This window comes from Dermacentor andersoni, chromosome 4 (assembly GCF_023375885.2).
Source record: "Dermacentor andersoni chromosome 4, qqDerAnde1_hic_scaffold, whole genome shotgun sequence".
NCBI lineage: Eukaryota > Metazoa > Arthropoda > Arachnida > Ixodida > Ixodidae > Dermacentor > Dermacentor andersoni.
This window is the reverse complement of record NC_092817.1, coordinates 156,995,347-157,019,560: the sequence shown is the minus strand read 5'-3', so window position 1 is coordinate 157,019,560 and position 24,214 is coordinate 156,995,347. Positions and strand designations below refer to the sequence as shown.

General features: G+C 47.8%; 1 pseudogene; it reads right to left on the bottom strand.

Moving 5' to 3' along the window:
- Positions 1 to 15,477: 15,477 nt before the first annotated feature.
- On the bottom strand, positions 15,478 to 15,657 carry LOC140217870 (U2 spliceosomal RNA; annotated as a pseudogene).
- Between the last annotated feature and the right edge of the window lie 8,557 nt (positions 15,658 to 24,214).

Here is a 24,214-nt window from a genome sequence, read left to right as displayed (position 1 = left end):
ACGAAGAAAGAGTAGCACTAAAAGTCACAAGGAGAGAATAACAAGGGAGACATACACGCAGGGACGCGTGTGTGTCTTGGCGGTGGATGTGGAACATCCTTTCTGCCGGAGGCGTCACGAGAAAGTGATCTTTTTGGGTGATATTTACCTGCGGCAAGTTGTTTCTTCATCAATTTATCATTAATTTATCTTTTCTTTATTTTAGCCATTAAGCACAAGTAATTTCCACTATGTCGTCCTTGGTGTCAGTGTTAGTTTCTTAGGATATGACTAATAAACACGGGCCCATCGGTTAACCCCCTTTCTTCTCGTTTATTACATAACCAGGGTCTCGAATCCGGCAACATGGTTGCCTTCAGGTATCATGTGTAGGTTTATTGACCGGTTGCCTTCACTCAAAAAGATCGTTTACGTGATGCTTGCGGCAGAAAGGATGTTCCACGTCCGCCACCAAGGTCTGTGAGTGGTGGCGCTGGCTAACACTGCCGGGGTTCTACTAGGAAAACATAAATACCCAAGAAAGTGGATGGGGAAACGGCACCATGGTAGCTCAATTGGTAGAGAATCGCACGTGAAATGCGAAGTTTGTGGGATCGTTCCCCCCCTGTGCGAGCTTGTTTTTTCATCCACTTTAATTTTCAGTAATTTTCATTTCATTATTTCATTTATTATTTATCATTCATTTATTAATTTCCCCTATGTTGTCCTTGGTGTCAGTGTTTGTTGGTTTCCTACGATTTGCCTTGGGCCTGTAACATAACCCTTAGTACCTTTGGAAACCTCTTTAAAGTGAAGTAATACACTGGGTGTTTGTCGAAATGGGTGTTTTGTCGAAATAGACACAACAGCTTAATTCTATAGCCATATAAGTTGTTCTATCACTACGCTAGTCTTCTGGATGTTCACAAAAGTGATCCCAGCGTGCTTTCCCATACGTTTCTCTCTAGAATTTATCTGTAATGTAGCACCAAGGTGAGAGAATTTAAACAAAGCTGGAAGTAAGATTTAACACGCAGGTGAAGAGAGAAGAGTTGCGACGGAGGTGCAGTAACTCCACAACAAATTCTGGGTCCTTATGTGTAGGAGGCGGCTCCGTACGTACATGAGAGTCTTTTCTGCAACCTATACTGCATGAAACTGTAGAAGGCTTACTGCACTATGCGCAGTAAGCGTTACGCCGCCGCCGAAGTTATACCAGAACGAACATGCGCTTGAAAAACTGATTCGCTGGCGCTTGGCCTCGTATCCGTAAAACAGCGTCATACTGCAAAAATTTAAGGGGGGACAGTGATAAAAAACGAAATGCAGAATAGGCAATAAAAGAAAAAAAGCTATGTCCTTGGGTCCTTCATCCCCACTTCACCACCGGGAATGCCAGCCACATGCAGTACCAGGGTGATATCCGCAGTCTCCTGTGACCATATGTCACGCTCGAACAATGACTTCTCGCTAATTACTGGAAAAGAAACCAATAGTGCTTTTCTTTTGTTTGAAATGTTGAAGTGCCAGAGTACCATTAAAGTTTGCAAGGTTCTTGTACCGCATTAACTCCATTTAAGCATCCTGAAAATAAAGTTAGTGTATTTGCTTACGAGTACATTCATCTCCAAATTTTAGGAAAGTTCAGCGTGGATAAAGGGTAATTAGATATCGAATCTGCCCTCAAGGGTGCTATTTTTCTGATTGTGATAGAATGTTCATAATTCGAATGCCTTAATATAAAGCAGAATGTCGTAAACATATTGGATCATTGGAAAAAGAGGTAATATGTCATTACCTAAACCTATCACGGGCAAGTTACAGAAGAGAGCTGCCTCAGGTACACTTGTGGTAGGGAATACGAATTGAGGAGATTAATTTTGAAAGGACTTGATAGGCATTTTGATTCATTTTGTTGCAAGTAACGCTATGTTTTCGCGAATTTTCGCATAAGCAAACGCGCTACCCTCTGAATTCTTTCTCTCAACGCCACTCCTTCGAGAGCACAGGACTATTGAACCGAGTAATGGTCACCTCACGAAGGGCTAGCCAACGAAGTTTTAAACCTGTCTGTTGCTAACTGGGGGCACTTTGAATGTCTTCGCCAACTGATCGCCCTACAACCACAGCTCGCCTGCTGCTGTAGGCTCGGATAGCTTGTGCAGCGGCCAGTCAATTTTCTTTAGGAGTTATACTTTTTGTATGATTGCCGGTGGTGTTCTTCAAGATCTAGTAGGGTTCACTACATACGTGTGCGACAGTCTGAAGCTGATAATTACTGTTTACACTAATTCAGTCAACAAAACCAGAGTGCCTAATGCCAGAGGCTTCCATATATACTGTGTGAAGCAGTATGCTGTTTAAACCTCTTATTGGCTAGCGTACAGGGTAAACGAATTTCGGCACGTTTCGTCCCTCAGACAGCTACTAGTAAATGAATTATAACTCGTACACCGTACGCGTAGTTTCGGCACTGGTTTTGCAAGCCGTTTCTAGTGCTAATACGGAAAGAGCTAGTGGCGATATTAACGTATAGCCATGGCATAGCACAAAGCGGGTATCGATATTTCAGCAATTATACCTGTTAAACAGACGCTGACGAAGTTGTAGACCAGATGCGTCAGAACACATGGGCGTGTTAGCAACACCAATATTTCGCCTGCATACCTTTTCCACATTATTACAGCTGCGTTGGGGGATTCTTCGAAAGCTAGGGTGTTTAATCGTTCCTTTCTCTCCTCTCTCAGTGAAGCCGCTCCCGTCTGGCTCGCTCCTCTGCACATTGAGCAGTGGTTTCAACAAAAGCACGTACGTGTTCCCACCGGACGGCCTCTGCGCCATCATCACGTTCAACTCGCTCATCACAGTTGAGAATGACACGTTGAAACCGCCCTACGATGAAGACTTCACCTACTTTCTGGAGACGGCAAAGAGTCATCAGACGACAGAGTATGGCATCGGCCTCGATCACAAGTGAGTCTACCGGTGGCGTTTGCCTTGTGTATACGTATAGCAAACATGGACCGCTGCTCACCTCGGGATCCACGGCTTACACACGTGAAATTCAGTTAAACTGAACTTCCTTCATGTAGGGGTGTGCGAATAATAGGTTTTGAGACCGAATCAAGTATGAATCGAATAGTGCCGGAAATGAATGGACTGGAATCGAATAACAAATATTTTTCTCGAATAATGTCTACCCTTTTAAACATTATATATCAAATTTTTCGCACCGTTGTATTCAAACCACTAAAGAGATGCTGTGATTACACGACACATTGACATAGGGCACATTTGACATATTCGTAAGCATTTTCTTCGGGTCACACAACATTTATAAGGGCAACCTTGCTTGCCATCTGGCGGTTGTCGACACGTTTTCCACCAAACCACGACTGTCTGTCGTCTTCGGTGATGGCGCAGCGTAAAAAAAAGCAACTTTTTCCTAGTTGGAAAAGTCGCGCCAGATCACCCCACTGTAGTATCAAGCATCTTGCAATAAATCGTGTTTAGATTTAATGCGACGAGAGGTCACAACAACTGCCTCTATAAATTATATCAAACTATATGTACTGCGGAGTGCTATGTTTACGAAAAGTTTTGTTACACTTGGTCGTGGTTTTGCAAGAAAAATGTGGTTCCGTTAGTGGCGCTGTTTGCAACAGTATGGTATGTTCACTAAGGATCGCATGAAAGTTACGATGTTTTCGCTTCTATTTATATTTTATCGTGAGCAGTCAAAGACTAGAAGTATTCGAAATCTATTCGACAAATTTACGGATTTTGAAATAATGACTATTCCATTGGAAGATCGAACCGACTACGACAATATTCGATTCCTGAATCGAAAGTTTAGAATATTCAAACACCCATACTTTGAAGTAAAGCCCTTGTTTATTTGTTGAAGAACTCCGTATGAAAACTAATTTTGCAACAAACGCACGGCACGGCATGGGCTCCTCTATACGTTTTTCTACAAGAAACGTAAGGAAACACATGGTATTTCTTCTTTAAACAATAACTCGCATAAAAGTGAAGAAATGCGGCGCATGCAGTCATAATAGCGTCGCTGCTAACTGTAAAATTACTTTTTCAAGCGCTAAAATTAGTAATAACCGTCATTTTCTTTCCTCAAGTTACGGTATGCTAAAGAGGTGCGCGCGAGATCAGCTGCTTAGGCGCATTAAGGGGCTAGCATGTCTCCCATGGGCACAGGGACCTTCGCCAAAAGGAGGACCGCCTTTGTTGCGTTTGACCCCAGATATGCGTCATGCGGCTAAAGAGGATGACATCACAGGTGAAAATGGGTCCCATGGGCATTCGCAGACGTCCGTTATCAAAAGGAAATGCTGCTGAGTGGATCTATAAGAATAATGTAATAATTTCGCTCTTTCGATTCTATTATTCTTTATCCACCACTCACGATTTACAGATTCCGGTGATTACGCAGGTGGTACGACCATCAGGACAGTGACGAAACGCAAATGGAAAGTACTTGGAATATATTAGCTATATTATCATAGTCCTACTGAGCACACATCAAAGATAAATATTCAAAAGAAAACCGCATGTAGCGCATGGAACATGGAGTATAAGAGATATCTATGAGGTCATGCACCATTGCTGGAGTGTAATTTCAGAAAGTGTGCTGTTATTTTTTGGCTGAGTTGTGCGTCAGAGAAGGCTTTCCCACTGACGCTTTTGTCATCCTGGCATGACTGACTAGCATATTTGATATGAGGCCATTTTTGTTAGGTTATAAATTGCCTGATTATTTCTTTAAACAACATCCTGTTAACTCACCTTGACCAACACCTCATGAAAGTCGAGCGGTCATAACTTTGACAGCTCGAGATGAAACGTTCCGTTAAAATATGTTTAGTTAAAGAAACTGCTTCAGGAAATAAAGGTTCCTACATGTTAGCAGATGTTGCCCATGACTAGGTACTTCATGGTAAATCGGCATATTCCTTAAATAACTTAGCAGTGCAGTGTTGATGAAACGCAAAAAAAAGCACAAGAATGCGGGTTCAATATTGAATCTGATAACGTAGTTCGTGAGCTTCTGCGCAGCAAGCAAAAGAACACCTAATTGAGAACAATTACGACTAGCGATGTCTGCGGTCATCGAATCTAATCTTGACCACTCATGTAGCTCTTTTACTTATAATATACTTGCGCGTCACCGTGCCTAGAAAGAGCAATGAATGGTGCAAATATCGATTCCAGAATCTATATACCACCAGTCATTAACGAGACGGGCAGTTTGATTGAAAGTGTCTTTTCGGCATCGGACAAAATAAACAAAGTCTAGGGTATTCAACGTGCCTCACATGAAAAGAATCAGGCGATAACAGGCGATAATATTGACAATGAAGAAGTAAAAGAAAGAGACGTCGTGCTCGGAATATAGGGGGTTGTTGCTGATTAGTAGCTGCGTTTGCTAAGTGGTAGGCTCTTACAGGCGGTATTTTTCTCTGAAACAATATAAAAGTGAGGTTTCGACAATAAAACGCACATAAGCGGTACTATAGATCAGCCTGAGCACAACAGTACCTCATATACGGTTATGACGGCTTTGGAAGAAGGTGAAGAAGGAGGAAAGACAGAGACAAGGTAGGCATGTTTACCAGAAATGCGTGTGCTTGTATACCCTACACTTCGAAGGAACAGCGAACAGGGGAAGAACAGCTTACAGAAAATTTTTTTCGGCAACAAAAAAAAAGAAATCTCATAGACTGTCGGTGTTAATGCGGTTAGCATTGAAATAATTTAGCGGCACAAGACATTCCCAATGCTGAAATGTGTGCCAGCCGCTTTGCTCTCTCACGCTTTCTACTCCACACGCTGCTCCATCTAGGGGAGGCACCATGAAGTCCACGCCTTGGCGCGGGTTTGATGCCTCCGAGCACCGGAGGATCTTTTTTTTTGTAGTTGAAGATCGGCACATACCGAGTTGCACAGATCAATTCGCAGATGCCCGTTGCTGCATATTAGCATGGAAGGGGGTACATTGAAAAGCGGCAAATACCCAGCGCCACATACCTTGTGACTGACATGATTCCAAGGTTGGCTTTGAACACTGTTTCATTAGTACAGCAGCCCGATGCGCTACTCATTAGACGAGTAGTCTCCAAACGCTTTGGCAAAAGGAGCGGACTGGCCACGAGTGGCGTTGTTGTTGGCGGGACAATAAAGAATAAATGAATATTAGTAAAAGGGAATTCCTAAATATGAAAAACGGTACAAGTGAGAAGCTTTCTTGCTGAGAAACCTTTGTAGCTGCGTGCTACATATGAGTGGATGCGAATTGTCCCTTTCACAAATGACATATATGCAATGACAACATGCGTGAGCGCTGAAACAGGGGAGGGAGCACAATGTGCATGAAATCGGAAAGAAAATTCAGCAGAAGCGCGGAGGATTGAAACTTTTGACTATGAACAATATCCCGGCCATCGCGACCGCATTTCAATCGCGGCGAAGTGCGAAAACAGCCATGTACATAGATTTATGTGCAAGTTAAAAAAACCTGGGTGATCAACATTTCCTGACATTCTGTAGAAAGTGTGCTTGAAAAGGCACGTAGTGCCCTAAATTGACCATTTCCATGGGATAAATCACTTTAGGTATGGAAAGTCTTCAGAGTCGGGTAACTTACAGAATTTGGTTACATCTTTCTGGGTACTTGTCTTTGAACATGTCTTTTGACTGCAGTTCAATTGTCTTGAATTAAAGGGCACTCTACAATGAATCATGCAGTGAAGAAAAAAAAAAACATTGGAATCCGTCAGCCTCATCGGCATTTCTTATTTGGCCTAGTAGTACTTTTTAACTCCGGACATGTCTTCCTCCCACCCCCTCTGCCCGCATTAACAGTGACATATCTTAGTTCCTACACTAGGTAGGTTATCTATTGTGTAATGGGTAGCGCATCGGTTTGCTGTGGCGAGTGATCAGGGTTTGAAAGCACACCTTGGACAAGGTCTAGGGTTTGTACTGCTGTTCAGGCAACATCTTTCACGCCAAACTCAGCCACTGGTTTCATTCCACTGTGGGCGGGACGCTCCTCCATGACGAAAAAAGATCCTTTAAAATTCATACAGTGCTCGGTGGAATCAAACTCGTGCTACGCGGTGCCGTCACTAGATGGCGCAGCGTTTGCAGTGGGTTGTGCGGGAGGAGAGGAGTTCGGCTGCAGGCACGCTCCGGCATTGGCAATGCGGTGTTTGGCTACATTGCTTCAGTGCTAATCACATTAATTTAGACATCCATCGTGAGATCAGCTCTGACATATTTTATTTTGCTGTGAGCTCTCTGTCACAAAAACCGAAAAAAAAGACGCCTAATAGCCAGTTTATTGGTTTTCGATCACGCGCTGTTATTGAATGAGGGAACATCGAAACTGGAACGAAAGACACACACCCTTTTCGCACTTTTCAGGCTGTGTTTCCATTTATTTTCAAAAGTTTCTGTTTACATAATAGTGTGTAATAAAAGAATGTGTAACAAACTAGCCTCATTTGCAGCCCAACAGCTTATTGCGGGGCACGCGAAAGACAGTAGTATCAGGTTGACCACTGAGCGGGCGCGTTTTATTTTTGCCTCTCCGCAGCCTTCATGTTGCTTTACTTTTTTAAATAACTAATCGCTAAGCGAGGTACAGCATGTACCGATCATCTTAAAGAGCTAGTTACTGTTGACACAAGGGAACTATGCACGCAAAGAATGTCCTTGCCTTAATGGGTACAGCATCGTATTTTTGTGCTTGGGTGAGTGGTTTTATCCATTCATCGTAAGCGTAATGTTATTTATTGAAGACGCCAGAAACGAGACGAAACAGGAACATCCCTGTTGAAAAGCACGTGATCTCATGTCTCGCTTCAAACATTTGCGCAGACTACACATCCCCTAATCCCCGCAAGTTTTGGAGCAATATGAATGGCAAAAAAAAAAAAAACGCATGTTCAGTTATTTCATCCTGCCATTAACAGCGCGAAATGTAGACAAGAGACGAGACAAGAAGACACCACAAGCGCTGTATTTCGCTAGAATAGAAGCTTGGGCTTGTTGGTTTTCCATGTGTGTTAATGGCAGGATGGAAAACCAACAAGCCCAAGCTGCTATTCTAGCGAAATACAGTTATTCAGTCCGGCACGCCGGTAGCTTTAAATAAGCGCTGCGCAGTGCTAAACTCTAAGTTTGCTATATATTCTCCGAATTATTCCCCCACTGTTATTCCGCTATATCCATGCTTTTCTTTCATACAAATGGACCCTATCGCGATCAACGCTGTTGGTGCTGACAGACTGATAGACAATTTGAAAGTTTTCTCATATGGAGGTCCTTATTACATTCAATAAAATGCTGAAGTACACAAAAATATATTTATCGCTGATTTTATTGATACATTTTCGACAGTCATTACAAATAGAAGTGCTGCCCACGGACTGGAAAGTAGGGAAGATGGTTGCCGTGCATAAGTCAGGTGATGCACATTCTCGAAAAAATTCTCTCCAATTTGGTTATGCCCATTATTAGAGCGGATAATAAACTGGCACCCTATAGATTTCCTTGACTATAATAGTTCTTTCAGTAATTCCCAACACGGGTACCCTCAAGACGTTTTCATGGGAAGCGCAATTGCTATTTTTCACTAACAGCCTCCTCATTACTGGAAACCTGAGATCTGAAATATATTGACACGTGTACTTATATTTAACGGGCGACCACGTTTCGCCACCTAAGAAATGTTATCGCACAGCGCGGGACGCGTCTGCATGTATCCGAAGTTTCTGGAAAGTTATAGATGCTTCTATCCGCTGTCTGTTGTCGCCGAACCTTGTGTTATCTGATTTCATCGCGTGACTCGAATGTTGTAGAACTTTGTGGAACGCATGCGGGTCCCAACGATTAGTCTGGAACTTTCGATGACTGCTGTATAAAAGCCGACGCACTTGACCCGCTGATCAGATTTTCGACGATCGCCGACCGTGTTAGCCGCTATCGTTGTGCTATAAGTGTAGCCTGTTTTTGTGGGCACAGGTTCGCCCAAGAAAAGTTAGTTTTGTTTTTCACAGTATTTGCTACTGTGTTCTTCAACATCACCACCACGTGACATCTGGTGGAGGTGCTTTTCGTTCATGTACCGGACGCCCCCGACAAGCCGTGATCCAAGCCCGGAGCGCAAAGAGAACACCAACGTAGTCCCGGAGCATCGAGCAAGCCGCCGTCTTCAACAGCTGCCCCCGGAGCACGGACTTCTACCTGAGAAGACCAAGAAGATTGTGGACAAGGCAACCCCAAAGGCAGCCCCAGTGTCCCTCATCGTGCTGCAGCAGCCCAGGGAACCTCCGACGTTCCGCGGATCAGCATTCGAGGACCCGGAAACCTGGCTCGAGACGTATGAGAGGGTCGCTACGTTTAACAGTTGGGACAGCGACGACAAGCTGCGGCATGTCTATTTCGCACTGGAAGACGCCGCCAGGGCCTGGTTCGAGAATCGAGAAGCCACCTTGACGACGTGGGACCTGTTCCGAAGCGGCTTCTTGCAAACGTTTACAAGCGTCGTGCGAAAAGAGCGAGCGCAAGCACTACTAGAAACCAGAGTACAGCTGCCAAACGAGACGATCGCGATCTTCACGGAGGAAATGGCCCGTCTTTTCCGGCACGCCGACGCGGAAATGTCAGAGGAGAAAAAAGTCCGCTTCCTGATGCGGGGCGTCAAGCAAGAACTTTTCGCAGGACTTATTCGTAACCCGCCGAAGACCGTAGCTGAGTTTTCTGCAGAGGCATCGATGATCGAGAAAACTCTGGAGATGCGCACCCGGCAATATAACCGCCAGGGGATCACGCAGCAGTACGCCATCCAAGGACTGGATTCCGGCGACCTTCACGAGACTATCAGGGCCATTGTGCGCGAAGAACTGCGCAAGGTCCTGCCTTCGTCGCAGCCCCAAGTGGCTTCGATCGCCGACATTGTGAGAGAAGAGGTGCACCGATCGCTTGGAGTTCCCGAGCTGCAACCACAATTACCGCAGCCCGAGCCAGAAGCGATGACATACGCCGCCGTCGCACGCCGTCAAGGTCCCCCTCCGCGACCACGCCAGGGCCCTGCAACGACGCAATTCCGTCGTCCGCCGCCGCCGCCGCCAGCACGCCCACCCGTCACCCAGCGCACCTACGCGAGGAAGACGGACATTTGGCGAGCCCCCGACCACCGCCTGCTCTGCTATCACTGCGGAGAAGCCGGCCATGTGTATCGCCGATGCCCATACCGGGAGATGGGACTGCGAGGTTTCGCCGTCAACGCTCCGCGCTCGCAGCAAGGTGAACGCCCTCGCGATATCGCCGACTACCTCGCCGCTACTCAGTGGAGCTCTCGACGACCGTCGCGATCGCCATCACCAGGCCGCTACCTCTCGCCACAGCGCCGACCATACACTGGCCCAGCCCGGGGCCGGTCAGCGAGCCCATATCCGGAAAACTAAAAGCAGCAACCGATGGAGGTGCGGTTGCTGTTCGTCGAACTGACGAAGATCCTCCGCCGCCGACGAAGACGACAAAGAAACCATCTCGACGACCTAATGACGGCACGCCGCCGTCGCGACGAAGTCAGGAAGCCAAGACTACACCGACGAAAGACTGCTTGACGACGCGACGTTCCAGCTTCAGTTCAATACGACGCAGTCGTGATCCGACGCCAAGACCCAACTACAACGCCAGACAAAGAACCACCGACCTAGACGTATTTTTCGATGGCCACGCAGTCACTGCCTTAGTCGACACAGGGGCCGATTACTCCGTAATGAGTGGGCAGATCGTCGCCCAGTTGAAGAAGGTTAAGACTGCATGGGAGGGCCCCCGAATTCGGACCGCTGGAGGACACCTCATTACGCCGACTGGAATCTGCACGGCAAGAATAACCGTTCATGACCGGACTTACCCTGCCACCTTCGTTATCCTCCAACAGTGTTCACGAGACGTCATTCTCGGCATGGACTTCCTGAACCATCACGGCGCAATCATAGACCGGAAGTCAAAATCGATAACGCTATCGGAAGATCAAGCGATACCGCCGGAGAGCTTTCGCAGTCACCACGCCTTGAGTGTTCTCGAAGATCAAGTGAGCATCCCGCCTCGCTCTAGCATTGTTGTTTCGGTCGGCACCGAAACACCTGCTTAGGTAGAAGGCGTCATCGAAGGCGACCAAGGTCTCCCGCTGGACGGTGAAATTTGCGTCGCAAGAAGGATCGCTGGACTGCATGGAGGGAAAACTGAAGTGTTGCTGACAAACTTCAGCCAAGAGTTCAAGCACATCAACAAGGGCACGACGATCGCGTACATCGAGGAAATTCTGGAAACCATTATAGCGTTTGTCCTCTCGGATTCCGCCGCATCTACCCGGACGACGATGGTTCCCGAACCAGACTACGACATTAATCCAAGTCTCCCCGTTATTAAGCAACAGCAGCTCAGAAGTCTGCTCCGATGATACAAAGGCTGCTTTTCGACGTCATCGAGGATTCGACAAACACCAGTTGCCAAGTATCGCATAATCACCGAGGAGTGCGCTCGACCACTACGCCAGAGCCCTTACCGAGTTTTGCCGCGAGAACGTGCAGCTATAAGAGAACAAGTCGTTGCGCAGCATTTCGTCGACATCATCCAGCCGTCGAAAAGCCCGTGGGCATCCCCTGTTGTCCTGGTAAAGAAAAAGACGGAACCCTACGTTTCTGCGTCGATTATCGTCGTCTGAACAAGATCACGAAGAAGGACGTATACCCCCTCTCACGAATAGACGACGCATTGGATCGGCTCTGCAACGCTAAATACTTCTCGTCGATGGACCTCAAGTCTGGCTATTGGCAAATAGAAGTCGACGAAAGAGATCGCGAAAAGACGGCCTTCATCACCCCAGACGGCCTCTACGAGTTCAAGGTTACGCCATTCGTACTGTGCTCGGCGCCTGCAACGTTCCAGCGCGTCATGGACACGGTGTTAGCAGGATTTAAGTGGCAGACCTGTCTCGTTTATTTGCATGACGTCGTCGTCTTCGCTGAAAATTTCGACGATCACCTCAGGTGGCTTGCGTTAGTACTAGAGGCCATCAAGTCATCAGGGCTTACTCTGAAGCCGGAAAAATGCCGCTTCGCTTACGATGAGCTTCTGTTCCTAGGCCACGTAATCAGCAAATCTGGTGTCCGTCTAGACCCGCAAAAGACAGCTGCCATCGCACAGTTCCCGCAACCCATCAACAAGAAGGCAGTGCGTAGATTCCTTGGCATGTGTGCCTACGACAGGCGCTTTGTCAAGAACTTTTCATGCATCGCCGAGCCTTTGACACGCCTAACTAAATGTGATGTTGACTTCAAGTGGGAAACGCCGCAGGCCGACGCATTTGAACAACTCAAACGACGCATGCAGTCGCCGCCGGTACTTGCGCACTTCGACGAGTACGCCGATACAGAAATCCATACTGACGCCAGTAGCCTAGGCCTCGGTGCCGTTCTAGTCCAGAGAAGAAATGGAGTCGAACAGGTGATAGCTTACGCTAGCCGGTCGCTGACAAAAGAGGAAGGCAACTATTCTACGACCGAAAAGGAATGCCTCGCCATCGTTTGGGCTACAGCTAAATTTCGCCCTTATCTTTATGGCAGGCCATTCAAAGTAGTCAGTGACCATCACGCGTTGTGTTGGCTAGCGAATATAAAGGATCCGTCAGGACGACTGGCGCGATGGTGCCTCAGACTACAAGAATACGACATCACTGTAACCTACAAGTCCGGACGAAAACACTCCGATGCCGATTGCCTATCACGCTCACCCATTGACGCGCCGCCGCAAGATGACGAGAATGACGACGCCTTCCTTCCAATTATAAGCGCGGAAGACTTCGCTGAACAGCAACGGGCAGACCCGGAGCTAAAAGGCCTCGTCGAATATTTGGAAGGGCACACCGACGTTGTCCCCAGAGCATTTAAGCGCGGATTAGCTTCCTTCACGCTTCAAAACAATCTACTCGTGAAGAAGAATTTCTCACCAGTCCGCGCCAATTACCTTCTTGTTGTCCCGTCAGGACTTCGTCCAGAAGTATTGCATGCCCTACATGACGATCCTACCGCTGGACACCTCGGATTTTCCCGGACACTATCGAGGATCCAAGAAAAGTATTATTGGCCGCGCCTGACCGCCGACGTCGCCCGTTATGTCAGAACATGCGGAGACTGTCATCGACGCAAGACACCGCCAAGGCCAGCCGGATTACTACAGCCAATCGAGCCTCCTTGCCGACCATTCCAGCAGATCGGGATGGACTTGCTGGGACCCTTTCCGACGTCAATAACCGGAAATAAGTGGATCGTCGGGGCGACGGACTACCTCACCCGCTTCGCTGAAACAAAAGCACTGCCGAAAGGTAGCGCAGCCGAAGTGGTGAAATTCTTTGTCGAAAACATCCTGCTGCGACATGGTGCCCCAGAAGTCCTCATCACCGACAGAGGAACGGCCTTTACAGCAGAGCTCACCCAAGCCATTCTGAAATACAGTCAGACAAGGCACAGGAGGACAACGGCCTACCACCCGCAGACGAATGGTCTTACGGAGTGGCTGAATAAGACCCTCGCCGACATGCTAGTGATGTACGTCGACGTCGAACACAAGACCTGGGATGCCGTCCTGCCGTACGTAACATTCGCTTACAACACGGCGGTGCAAGAAACAACACAGATCACGCCGTTCAAGCTGGTCTACGGCAGGAACCCGACGACGACGCTCGACGCCATGCTGCCGCACGTCACTGATGAGGAGAACCTCGACGTCGCTACCTACCTCCAGCGCGCCGAAGAAGCCCGACAGCTCGCCCGCCTGCGGATCAAGAACCAGCAGAGGACCGACAGCCGACACTACAACCTCCGACGACGCTTCGTTGAGTGCCAGCCCGGCGACCATGTTTTGGTGTGGACCCCGATACGCCGACGAGGACTCAGTGAAAAACTACTGCGACGATATTTCGGACCCTGCAAGGTCATCCGACGCATTGGCGCACTGGACTATGAGGTCGTGCCAGACGGCATTTCGCATTCACAGCGACGCCGCGCACGATCTGAAGTGGTCCACGTGGTGCGTCTTAAACCCTTTTACAGACGCTGACGAACTTCCTTATTTTGTTGTTTTCTTTGTTAGGAGTGCTTTTCTTTTATTACTTTCGTTTGTTTGCAGCATCGGGTCGATGCTTCTTAAGAGGGGGGTATTGACACGTGTACTTATATTTAACGGGCGACCACATTCGCCGGCTAACAAATGTTATCGCACAGCGCGGGACGCGTCTGCATGTATCCGAAGTTTCTGGAAAGTTATCGATGCTTCTATCCGCTGCCTGTTGTCGCCGAACCTTGTGTTATCTGATTTCATCGCGTGACTCGAATGTTGTAGAACTTTGTGGAAGGCATGCGGGTCCCAACGATTAGTCTGGAACCTTCGATGACTGCTGTATAAAAGCCGACGCACTTGACCCGCTGATCAGATTTTCGACGATCGCCGACCGTGTTAGCCGCTATCGTTGTGCTATAAGTGTAGCCTGTTTTTGTGGGCACAGGTTCGCCCAATAAAAGTTAGTGTTGTTTTTCACAGTATTTGCTACTGTGTTCTTCAACGTCACCACCACGTGACAATATTGTATATGCACTGATTTCACAAAGGCTTTTCATTCGGTTTCTCATGGTTTGCTCACCTTCAAACTTAGCTCAATATAGATCCCAATGTCTTAGCATCAATAAAATAATTTTTGTCTAGCCATACCCAGCATGTGACAGCTAACGTCTGCCTCTACTGCAGTAAAATTTGGCGTCCAGCAAGGTTCAGTTCTCGCTCCTTTGCTCTTTCAATTTACATTAGCTTCCTTCCTGTGTTTCAACTTCAACTACCAGCTTTTAGCAGATGGCTATGTAATCTTCCAAAAAATTACCAACGATGCAGATTCCCTTAAAATTCAATGTGGCCTCGACAGTGTTGTTGATTGGTGCACTAATTGCCTTATGACATTTTACACAACCAAATGTAAAAGAACGCGTATCTCTAGACGTTCTTCTACTCAAAGTATGCCTACTTACTTCCTTACCAATGTTTCTTTAACCCCCGCTGACTGTTACAAATATCTCGGCATTCGCATCCCGTCTCAAACCCGCGGTGTTGGTGTAGTGGCTATTGAGTGGCGCTGCTAAACCCGAAGTTGCAGGATTGAATCCCGGCAATGGTGGCCACATTTAGACGCAGGCTAAACGCAAAAACACTGGTGTACCGTGCACTGAGTGCACGTTTAAGAACACCAGGTGGTCAAAATCAACCCGGAGGTCTCCACTACGGCGTGCCTTATAACCATATATTGTGGTCTCGGCACGTAAAATCTCAGAATTTAATTTTACAGCGAAGCTGTATATGGCCACAGTCCCGAAAAGATTGCGCTCGTTGGTCGAGCCGGGTAGATAGAGAATTTCTCCTAATACGTGGGCAGATCCCGAAGGTAGTTCAATGACGGGCCCTCCCGTGGCGTAGGTGAAGCAAGCTTTAAAGGCTTCACCAACTTGTAGAAATGAGTTTATTATCTTGGGTCCAAATACAACCCGTATAAGATATAAAGCTGAGAAAAGGAGATCCTACACTTTGACTCATGTCGACCATCTCCACGTTCGCACCGCCCTCTCTTTGTCGGCATTCCAAGCACTTGCGTATCTCCTTTCCTTTCCTTCCTCTCTCTCGTGGTGGCGGTCACGTTAGTGTGCTGCCTGCCGGGACCCCGAGGTGGAAAGAAATGCAAACCGTTCATGTGGCCCCGATGCCGCAAACATGAAACACTTCATCGGAGCAATTGCCAGTCTTCAGAGGGAGTTTGTGGGGAACGAATTTTGGGTGACCTATGTTGTGTGTGACCGCTTGTTGTTTTCGTGTGACGTCACAACCATTACTGCACTGCGGGACGTGGACAAACGCACGATCGCCTTGTCTACGGTGAAGCAGTGTGTGCTCTCGGAGTGAGGTGAGGTGCATGTCTGTTCTTCGTCCACGGATTCGTTAGTAAAAGGCGTCGTGCTGCGTTTTGCAACAATACATGGGTATGTATACCCCCCCCCCCCCCCCCCCAGCGCCTTATCCTCCAAGGCTCACCGTCGTGGAGGAACTACTAGTCGCACCTCACCTTCCATTTATGGGCATGCGGCGTTTGATGCAGGGCAATGGGCAGTTCGCAATTAACGGGCCCACATACACAGCTTCGCTGGTCGTCTGCCTTCACAGACTGGAATGGCACTGAACATTTTTCTTCAGATCACGTCTAATCTCTATTCATAGCAATATTCATACTGAATATGTTGCTAGCAACGCGAAACGGATGCTTCGTTATTTGCGTCTAAAGTTTTCCACTGTACCATCTCCTTTAGTTGAATGCTTTAGAAAACCTTCGTTGGCTTAAAACGAGAGTACTGTGTGCATGAGCCATATGGGACCCCAGTCAAACCTCTCTTATCCTTGCCCTCGAAGCAGTTCACAATCGCGTGGCGCGTTTCATCTTGTCTAATTACTCCCGTCGTTCTAGCATCAGGTCCATGAAGAGAACATTAAACTCACTGGACCTTGCCTTCTGCCACAAATGCTTCAGCCTGAATTTTTTCATAAAATATACCCCGACAATCAAGTATTGAAAGACGATCTATTTTTCTACCCCCTTGCTACATTTCAGCTAGAACCGATCACTTTTCCAAAGGAAGCTTGCCATCGGGTTCCACAAACTTATGTCATTATTTTTTCGTCCCAAGAAAAAACACCGTATGAGACCAGCTTTCCACCTATATTGCTGTTATTACAGATGCAGAACGACTCATAATCGCCTTAGAAAATGCGTTGTAATGCTTTATCTGTTATTTCACTGCGTGCGTTTGTAACCAGCGGACTCCTTTCTATAGTGCCTTTGGGCCCTAAGATTATCTGTATTAAATAAATAAACAAGCAAATAAATAAATAAATAAACATGCATGTTAATAGCACAGCGTTACTCCATCTAAAACACAACCATTCTAATTTAAATGTTTAATCACTGTATCCTTTCTTGGTAAGAATTATTTTAGAGCGCAGCTCTTTGGCGTCCGTTCCTGGGTTTCGCGTCGTCGTCGGCGTTGTCGTCGGCCTCGTAACCAGCTCCGCCCCCCTTTCATCCCCCCAGCGCTAGCAGCGACCGACTGATACCGCTGGATGCCGCTGACGCCGCTAGAGAGTCAAGATAACGTGACTGCATAGAACACCGTCGCCGCCATGCAGAAAGAGGAGGAAAGGGTCCCCCCCCCCTGTTCTTGTGTGGCGGATAGGGTGCTCTTCAGTTGCCGACGCGCCGGTTATTTCACGTAGGCCCCGGCACGTCGACGAATACGTGACCACCTTCCCACGGCTAGACCTGGTTCTTAGCGCTGCGGAAGCGAGGGTATCTTATTGTTTGTGTCGGCATCGGCGGCGTTGTCCCTGAAACCAACTCCGCAGCTGGGGTTGACTCACTATCGGCGTCAGCGGCATCAGTCAGTCGCTGCTATCTCTTCCCTCCTCCCTTTATCGTGTTGTCCGCTTGCTGCGCGCGCTTCTGCCCCCATCGTTTGCCGCTGGGTGTACACGCCGCCCCCCTCCCCCCTCTTCCTGCGAGTCTCCGGTTGTCAAAGCGCCGGCTCGAACTTAATTCCTTTCTTCGCTCCTCCTCCAATGCAACCCCTGTGCGGTGGCAATCAGAGAGCCAGATCGGTGGCGGCGGATCTGTATATGTGCACCGCCCGAGCCGAAATTGCCGCTGCTGTTCGCCCTGTGCGGTGGCAATCAGAGAGCCAGATCGGTGGCGGCGGATCTGTATATGTGCACCGCCCGAGCCGAAATTGCCGCTGCCGTTCGCCACTGCGAAATTATCTGCCAGTTCTTTCTGAGCCATGAGCGAGACGACCGATGGGACTTTAATGTTGACATAAAGACAAACAGCAATTTCCTAACACTTATGCGGGAGAACATCCCGTTCCTCTCGCTCGTAACGCGTCCCACGGCTGTGACAACCTCGCGAGGCACTTGTATAGATCTCGTCTTTGAGAATCAAGCATTGGTGTACCAAGTCGAACATATATCAGTCTATTTCTCCGACCACAAAGCTTCCTTCATGACTGTCAAGAACTGTTAGTGGAGTCTTTGTTAAAGGAATACGTGTGAAAAATAAAAAAAAGATTCTGTGATAGCGCATACATGTGTTGCTCGATTTCTTTGCCTCAATCTCTCGAAAAGGTGAAACAGCTTATTTGCTGCGCTCAAATTTCGCATTAGGAAGTAACGTAATCGTCGGTAATTTTTTTGCAACAGTTTCTACAGAACAAGTGTGGGCAATTTTTAGCCACGTTAGTGTGGCTTAGTAATATAGACGCATGGCAGGTGGCACTGCACATCCTTAACGCAATAAACAGTTATCGTGGCGTTAGAGGCAGGTTCGTCCGAATGTTTTTGAATGTGCCCATTATCTTGGAGAAAGTTCTTTTGTGCATACTGGTGTACATGCATTCTCCACAAAAAATAGATGTACAATTACGCGTGTTACTATCTTTTACTAGTGTGTGCAGGAACTTGACAGCCATGGAAGCACTGGCAGCTGATAATAGCACCAAGACGGAATTGGACGCGCTGTGGGACCAGCGAATATATCACTATGGGCAAGTCAACACACCTCTGAGAGTCGCTGAAGGCGATGCGGAAACGTTTGCTAAAGATTCAGCTAGAGGCCTGCAGGTCTGTATCGCACAGTCCTCGTTATTCGCAGGCGTACTCTTGCATTTTACCTGCCGTCGTTGCCTGTGACTTAGGCGCTGCGCTGGTAAGCACGAGGTCGCGGGATGAAATCCGGGCCATGACCGCCGAATTTCAATCGAGGCGAAGTGAAAAAAACAACAACAACCGTGTACCGTCAATTTGGTGTATGCTTAAAAACCCCGGATGACTGAAATTAATTCGTTGACCCCGCTACGGCGTCCCTCAAAATTACATCTTGGGCTTGGCGCATGAAACCACAATAGTAATTAGGGAAATACTCTGGCATTTTGTGATTGCAAGACAAAAGTGCCCAAGAAAACTACAACCAGCACAGATGTGCTAAATAAGTGTGTGCTGCGTGATCATGATAACGTTAGCAAAAGGTGCACAGTGTCGCAGTTGGCTGAATCCATATGTGCAGTAAATGTGTCTGTGTTTGTGTGAAAAGAATTAAGTCTAGTTTTGTTAACCAAATGACTGAAACCTACACAAGATGAAATAGTTTCCAAGAACTTAGCCAACTGCATACCTAAAAAGGTGATACAAAAATTGAAAGCGATATTGACAAAGCGTGACCAATGCTTCAAAGTTGGAACATTCAAACATCCGGACTGGCAAGGAAACCTCAACCTACCTCAACGACTTTTGAACCTCACTAGAAAAGACAGTTTCCATCGTAGCAACGTGGTTCTGTGCTTGAATCTTTCCGTGATCTCGCTCTGATTACCCAGCACTGGGAGAAGACGCGTTAGACAGCTTTATCTGTGAAAGCATGAACGCAACAAAGCTAGGATGGCTATCAATCGTTATTTTGAGCATGCACTGGCGAGCGCGTTCAGGATGTGCCCTGCATTTTCACTCATTTAGTGATGCCCTAGTTATTATGTAAGAAAAACAAATTTAATATGCTCCAAAGTAAAGGCCAGCGGTTCTATGACCTTGTGCGTTTACGTGAAGTCAAGCTCTCTGCACAATTTCGAAATCGGAATTACCTCTCTTTGTTGATGCAGTGGCTTCAGAACCAGTTAGTGATAGTAAGGTGCATTGTGTAATGGCAGCATATTATCGCATACTGAAAGAATTAGTTACAGTCGAGAGCTAAGCCATGTACTCTTAGCAGTGACACGGAGAACACTGCAGTGAGAACTACCCGCATGGTGACTTAGTGACTGTGGGATTCTGTTGTTGAGCGTGATGTAGAAAGTTCTATTTCCGGATGCCAAATATGGAGTCACTTGCGCACCCAAAATACTACGGTAGAAGTTATACCAAAGACGCCTCTCCCCACTAACCCCACCACACACACGCACTTTAGCGTATATTTTTGTTAACAAATTTGCTCGCGAGGTAATTTTGTAGTGCTTTTAAACTTTGTGGGCTTTTTTCGTAGAATCACTGTCTGACACGTTTGTATTCATCTAATTGTATGTGGGACTAAATGCACCAGAACTTATATGTATTCTAGGCAATACTGAAAATGTGCATCAGATAACACTTTCGTCCAATCGAAGCATTTAATTCGTACAAAACTCAGTTCTTTTTATGACCCGGGGGACTTAGTTCATAAAACATTTGTTTCACGACTGCTGTGCTCTTGAAAGAAACAAAAATTAAAATTAGCTTTTAACATATGGTAGCGCACATTCGAAAGAGATTATTGTGTTTCCCGTTTTACGAAAAAGCGCAGGCTACATAAACAATGTACAGACTCAACTGACTTTCGCGTATAAGCTAATTTCTCGATGCCTTTCACATAAGCACTCGTTTCACAAATGTTGCCGTTTTGTTGATGTAACTTTTTCTTTTTACCCTAGGTATTTGCCAAACTGATGTACAACAAAAGAGATGAAGCAAATCGGCCTAGTTACCTAATACTTCACTTTCCAGTGTACTCCGGCCAATGGGCTGCAAGGATTGCTCATACGCTCACGTAAGACAACAGTTGACAAAATTATGCGCATGAGCGAACAAACGTCGTGGTAATGTTAGGCAAGAAATATTTTTCTTTTTATCTACAGCCTTATGGAGGATGTCGATGCGTGTGTTTTAAGATCGGCAGCGCCAAAGCATGTTTGGCGAGAAGCTAGAGAAGGCGCTGACGGCAAGCGTACGTGTGATAAGGAAACGAGATTCAAAGGCAAAGAGGTACACTATTTGCAAGAAAAACAACAGAGAATAGGCGCATACATAGGAAACAGACAACAGGAACTGAACGACATATAGACAAACACGAGAAAATGCAACAGGAGAACAAACGCATTCGGCCACATTGCCAAGTTGATATAACCAAGCGAAGGAGTTTATTTGTTCACTATGACAGCACCTGCAAAAAGTAAATTTTCCGGCAGTTTGTAGAACAGAGCATACGTCGGTAGTTGAGCGCTCGCGACTAACCCATGACCCAACTTATGTAATGTAATGTAATATGTAATACCTTAATTGGCATCCGAGATACACGATGCCGGAGGCCTACAGAAAAAGCTGTCGCACTGCAGCTTGACAAGGCCGCAGGTCCCCGCACTTATCCAGAAAAAGGCCCCAAATACTTTTAATATGATTCTAATTTTATCGAACTTCTCATAGTTCGCTGGGGCTGACTGCATATCCGTCTGTCCGTCCGTCCGTCCGTCCCATCCATCCATCCATCCATCCATCCATCCATCCATCCATCCATCCATCCATCCATCCATCCATCCATCCATCCATCCATCCGTCCGTCCGTCAGTCCGTCCGTCCGTCCGTCCGTCCGTCCGTCCGTCCGTCCGTCTGTCCGTCCGTCCGTCCGTCGAATGTCAAATAAGTTGGATCACTGGATAGTCCATGCCCGAATGGGCAACGCATGCGGCTGCTCTTAGTCAACTTGGTGCAAAACCAAATTCTGGGGAAACTTAGATCAATGGGTATGTGGCATTGTGTGCATATGGGCCGCTCTTCAACAAACCGCTTTGACGCGAACATGGGCCACTGGTGATACGGCATTGGGCACGTACCGCTCTTCAAATCTCTATTGCGTTCACTTGAACCACTGCGCAGGTGCTTCTCGGTTTGTGCCACTTTTCTAATGATTTCATTAGCTTTAACTAGAACCACTGCGTATGTACCGCTCGGTTTGTGCCGTTCTTCAAAAATTTCAGCCGTTGACTGGCGCCACTGCGCAGGTGCCGTTCTTCAATTAATCTCTGTGACATTGACTTGAACCACGGCCTAGGTATCCCATGGTCTGTGTGCTGCTCTTCAAATAATCTCTCTGTCGTTCACTTGGACCACTGCGTATGTGCCGCTCGGGTTGTGCCTCTCTTCAGGTAATCTTGTAGCACTCACCGACGCTGCAACGCGGGGATGGTAAGCGACTTGGGGCTGGCTCTGATAGACGAGGAACATAAAGATGGGCAGCGCGTGCTCGATGCGCCACACGGTACGGGCAGTTCTGTTCAAGACGCCTGCTGCTGGCACTCTTGATTTGCCTCTCTGCTGCGACCCTTCCGTTCCCGACAGTGGTGACTACCGGCTAAAAGATCGCCGACTCCAGCAACCCACCGCCCTCAGGCAACCTTGCGCCTGCCGCTACACCGCACTCACGGGACGTCGCAACTCTCAAGCTCCGCCTACCCACGTTCTGGCGCAAGAACCCAATAGTTCGGTTCACCCAGGTCGAAGCCATCTTAGATTTGCGCCACCTCCCTTCGGGGACTTTTCGGTTTCGCCACATAGTTTGCAACCTATATCCTGAGGTGGCTCAAGAGGTGGCGGACGTCATCGCTGCACCTTTGGGCGAGGCCGCGTATCAGCGTCTTAAGCACAGTATTTTAGATTGCACCCCAGCGGGTGTATGAGAGCACGCTTCTCCAGCGTCTGCTCAACTGCGAAGAGCTTGGAGAACGGCACAAGTACCAAATGCTAAACAACTTGTGGCAGCTCCTGGGCGCAAGCAATGTAGACTCGAATGACATGCTGTTGAGGGAGATCTTCCCGCAGGGCTTGCCACAAATCACCCTTCCTGTCTTAGCTGCTGCGGAGGACTTGATCCTCGACCGCCTCGCCCAGCTCGCTGATCGAGTTCACAACGCTACCTTTCCGTCGGTCGGCGCCCTCTCTGCAACACCAGAGTCCTCGTTAATATCCCGCTTAAGTCTGGGATCGACCAGCTCACCATTTGCATGGACGAACTACGGACGTCTTCTCTTAATCAGCGTGACTCCTCCGCATATTCGAGCCGCCATTTGTGTTCTCCTAGTGGTCCCCGCTCGCGCAGTCCACGAAGCTCACCTATTTCCTGGCATCGCATTCTTAAGCGCCCCACACTTCAGTGCAAGTCCCCATGCAACGGTGGCATGTGGCTTCGCCTTACAGCCCGGCCGCCTTTTCTTATTCATGGATCGTATTTTATGCCAGCGCTTTCTAGTAGACGCGTGTGCCGAGATCAGCGTACTGCCGTCCCCAAAGGGTGACCGTACTTCTGTATCACCTGGGCCTACACTACGCGCAGCGAATTCTACCTCCATCACCACCTGTGGTCTGCAGTCTGTCACTCTCGACCTTGGCCTGCGGCGCACGTTTTGCTGGGTCTTAATCGTCTTCAGTATAGCAGACGCCAATCACCCAATCCTCGGTTCCGACTTATTGAACCATGTCGACCTCGACGGCAGCGTGCGTCGCGATCGCCTGACCACCTCTCCATCCCTGGCGTTCTATCGGGCGTAGCTCGCACTGGCATCCGCAATCTGATTCCACCATGTCGGTATGCTGGAATCGTCGAAGGTATTTCTGAGATAAGGAGGCGCTGCCATTTAAATTCACAACCCAAGCACACCGTAACCCACCACATTGTCACGCTGGGTCCACCCATTGTAGCTCGCCTGCGCTACCCCTTTCATGAGCGTCTGGCTGTTGCTAAACGGGAATTCGATCACATGCTCCAGATGGACATTATTCGTCCTTCTACCAGCACTTGTGCCACACCATTCCATTTGGTGCCCAAGAAAGAACCGGGCGACTCGCACCCATGCGGTCACTGCCGGGCACTCAATGCTCACACGGTCTAAATTGCTATCCCTTTCACCACATCCAAGAAAGCACAGGCCACTTGGAAGAATGCAAGATTTTTAGTAAAGTGGTCCTTCTGGTGCCGTGTCACCATATCGCCCTTGAGCTTGCCGATATACCGAGGACGGTCATTGCTACACCGTTCGGTCTGTTTCAATATGCGCGCATGTCATTGGGCTAGGCAAAGCAGCTCAAACCTTCCAATGATTCATTGCCGATTGAGCGCATAGCCTGCCTGCTATATTTGCCTACATCGACGACATGGTTGTGGCGAGTTCCACTCCACAAGATCATGAGCGCCGCCTCTGGGAACTTCTTCAACGATTTGAACAATTTGTCATGGTTATCAAGCCCGGGAAATGGGTCTTCGGGTTTTGAG